This window comes from Elephantulus edwardii, unplaced genomic scaffold (assembly GCF_000299155.1).
Source record: "Elephantulus edwardii isolate Elephantulus edwardi_28Jun2011 unplaced genomic scaffold, EleEdw1.0 scaffold00192, whole genome shotgun sequence".
NCBI classification, from domain to species: domain Eukaryota; kingdom Metazoa; phylum Chordata; class Mammalia; order Macroscelidea; family Macroscelididae; genus Elephantulus; species Elephantulus edwardii.
Genome location: NW_006399942.1, coordinates 2089212 through 2093056, shown reverse-complemented (window position 1 = coordinate 2093056; position 3845 = coordinate 2089212).

Here is a 3845-nt window from a genome sequence, read left to right as displayed (position 1 = left end):
GGAAAATGAGTTTTTAATCTGTTAACATTTGACCACACATCTATATTAAATAAAGCACTAAATACATGGAAATAGTGATAGAAAATTTTGAAATATTCCAGTGACTTCACTGGTTATCCAGTGAGTTTTCCCTGCTTTCAGTGGCTAATCAGAGATTTGAAGATGGTGTTCTAAAACAGAAGGTCTTCAGAGGGACAGATGTAGAATGTCTAGTAAAGCTTCCTTCCTGCCACTGGATGATAAAGATGATGTACTAAGATGTGTCAGTATGTAGATTGTCAGGGACCTAGGAGACATCCAGCAAGGTTTCTCTGCTGCCTTTGGATGAGAAAAAGTTCAAGATGGTGCACAGTGATGAAGGATCTCCATGTCGATAGTAATCCAGAAGCCATTGATTGAAATTTTTAGCCACTGGTGGACAAGAAATGAGTTTAAAATGATAAACTGGCATAGAGATTCCTTAGTGGATCAGAGTGCAGTTGACATCCAGTGAGCTTCTTCTGATGCTAATGAAACATAGTGGAGAAGAAGACAAATGTCTGGGATAGTGATGGAGGAGAGGTCCAGTACCTGCCCAGGAAGATTTCTCTGCTGCTGGTAGACTAATCAAAAACAATTGGAAAAATAGCTTTCTGTATGTCAATTATGGTGCAGCATTCACCTAGTGATATTCTCTTTTGCTGTATAGGGTTGAATATAGAGGACTAGCCTGAATATGACAACAAGTGGAAAGGGCTTAGTGGGTTAGTGAGTGGCCAGAGAGGTATTCCTATAGCTGATTTTCCAGGGAAGGGTCAAAAAAGTTGTGCTGGATGCTGGGGTGTTAGGGCTGTAGTTAGATGTGGACTCACAGAGTGTTCAGTGTGCCTGATAATTGGATAAGTACAGTGTTGATGAGGGTGTGCTAGGCTGGGGGTGAGGGTCCATATATGTACTGGAATCTAGGAGACATTTAGTAAAGTTTACCTGCTGCTAGTGGAGGTCAACCTATTAGAGGAACGAAGACAATGAACTAAGACAGGGCCCACTTGATTCTGTTCAGAACACAATGTCATATATTCATTCTAGAATGTATCTTTGTGTTACATATATCTCAATATTAGACAGTTCTTCTAGGTTTGCAGAATAGGGTCTTTATTAGTGGCAATGGTGAAGGAATAGCCAATTAGTGTTCACATCTTCATTGTGTTCTAGAAGAAAATCTTAATTTAGTGCTTTGATTCCAGCTCAGAATTATGTCTTCAGGGAAACCTTCACTGCATCTCATTATTTTCTTTCATAATACTTATATAGTGCTCAGGCCTTTCGTTCATAGGGTCGCTATGAGTCGTCTGTGACTCAACGGCACCTAACAACAACAACAACAACAACAATACTTATATAATTTATTTATGTAATTTTATGTTTGTTTATGTCTATCATAACCTCTGACTTGTTCCATAACACAAGCTCTTTCCTTTTGTTTATGAATTAATGGCACTGCATAGTATAGTGCTTGACAAAAAAAAATCACTTTTAAGTATTTGTTAAATAACTTTAGTTATGAATGTAATTGTAGCTATAACAATAGTTAAACTAATATGGTTCTGCTTTTTCTTCATTCAAATTTTCCTTAATGTGCTGTATAATCCATTTTCTAATAGGTGATATTTTCTAAATTCCTGACTTTTCTCTCATCTTTTTATATTGTTTCTGTTTAAATGTGGTAGAATCCTTTCTTTTCTGTAACCTATGTTGTTGCTGTTGTTGATTGCCGTCGAGTTGAGCACAACTCATAACGACTCTATGAATAAAACACCTAATTCCTTTCTATAGCTATCATAGTTTCTCCAAGTTCATAGAGTTTCCATAAACATGTGTTTTAGGAAGTGGATGCCACTCCTCCTTCCAAACATGTCCTACAACTGGGAGCTCCACCAATCACTATCTACATTATGGTATTTGACACCCCAATTGCACAAGGTTCGGCATCATAGCAAACCCAGGTTACCTCGGTACAGAAAATTGACAAAGAGTGATGCACAAAGTAGAAGAATGTCCCTCCTAAATATAACAACACTAGTTCCAGGTAAATGTCCTCAAGTCGAATACCACTCATGAATAGCAACCCTATGAACAAAAGACCTGAACTCTGGTCTATAATGAATGTCATTTCTTTACGTTTATAGTGTTTATAGAATTTCCAGAGGCATTTGGTTTAGGAAGTGGATACCACTCCTGCTTCCAAACCCGAATCAATCTGAAAGCTCCTCCAAACACTGTCCATGATGGATAACCATCATGGCATTTAACACAGCTATGACACATTGATTTCGTAGTCAGTGTTCTTGAAACGAAGCAATAATCTCAATATCATTACTTCTTACTCCCCTTAAAAATTTTTTTTGTTCCATCATTGGACATTTTCTTCCTTTTCTCTCCATTCCCCCTCCCCAGAGTCCACTTTGTAATGCACCTTTTTGTTGTCATCGTTCATTGTCGATCCACTTTTCCTATTCTTCCCGCATCACTCCATGTCAGTCCTATCATAACAGCAGTGTTGTGTTTGTCCTTATATGATTGAGATATTTCACTCAGTATAATAATATCTTCCAGGAAATACCATTTGACCCACCAAGTCTACTCCCCGGGAATATACCGTAAAGAAACCAGAGCTGCAAATCAAATAGACGTGTACGCACTTATGTTTATTGTTGAGTTATTCACAATGGCAGAGATGGAAGCAACGCAAGTGACCATCCACAAACGAATGGACAGAAAAACTATAATACATTTACATCATGGAATCTTATGTAGCCTTGAAAAACAATGAACTCATAAAACTTACTTCCTCCATAACCAATTGAAATCTGACATTTTCCTCACTACTTCCTCAAAATTTGTCTCTGTATTCTAGTCAAAGCAATGGCTGTTTTAAGTTCAGATTTTACTTAACTATTCCACACATTGCCTTGTAGGAAACCATTTTCTAACTTTATTCTACCTTTCCGCTTCTTTTTGGGTTTTAGATTTTATTCTGCCCCTGTTGGTATTAATCAGGTCTTAATTCTTTATAAGTGATATTCTTGTATAGAATTCATGCACATAGATGTATGTTTCTTTAGAAACACCTTCTGTATATGAAAAAAATTTTAGATCTCTGGCTGAAGACCCATGGATTCAATTGCCTAATGTAAATTTTTATTATAATAGCTTTGTTTGTTCTTTGTTCTCTGTTTATTTCATTAACTTTTCCCACCTCATTTTTCTTTTCTTTGAAAAATAAAGCATTGGTTAAATAAATAAGAGAACTAGAAGAAAAATACTTCAGATGAAGAGTTACTTAAATGATAATTGTACTTAGTTGGGTTCTGGTTAGGATTTGTTCTTTAACACCCTGTACTTATTATCCTTAAGTGACATGATCCTTTTAAATATTATGTAGGGATTTCATGATATAATTTCTTCATTTGGTAAAGTAACTTGTCTATGTTCACCTTACATTAACCAGTCAGAAAGATATGTTTACAGTAAAGAAAAACATTTCTTGCCAGTGAGATTTTTCCAATTTAATCCTGAAGTAATGGAATGCAAATAATTTTTTTCTGAAGAAAAAGTTATTAATTTTAATATTTTCTCTTTCTAGACTGTTACAAATTCACATAAACGGGATAGTCAATGATGACTCTTAAAACAGCACTATGTGATTTCTAGACAATTGTTGCTGTTGTTGTTGTTATGTGTCATCGAGTCATTTGTGACTCATAGCAACCCTATGTACAACAGCCCTAAACCCTGCTCTATCCTGTGCCAATTGTATTGCCTCTGACACACCCATCCTGATTACCCCAGTCACTGAATCAATC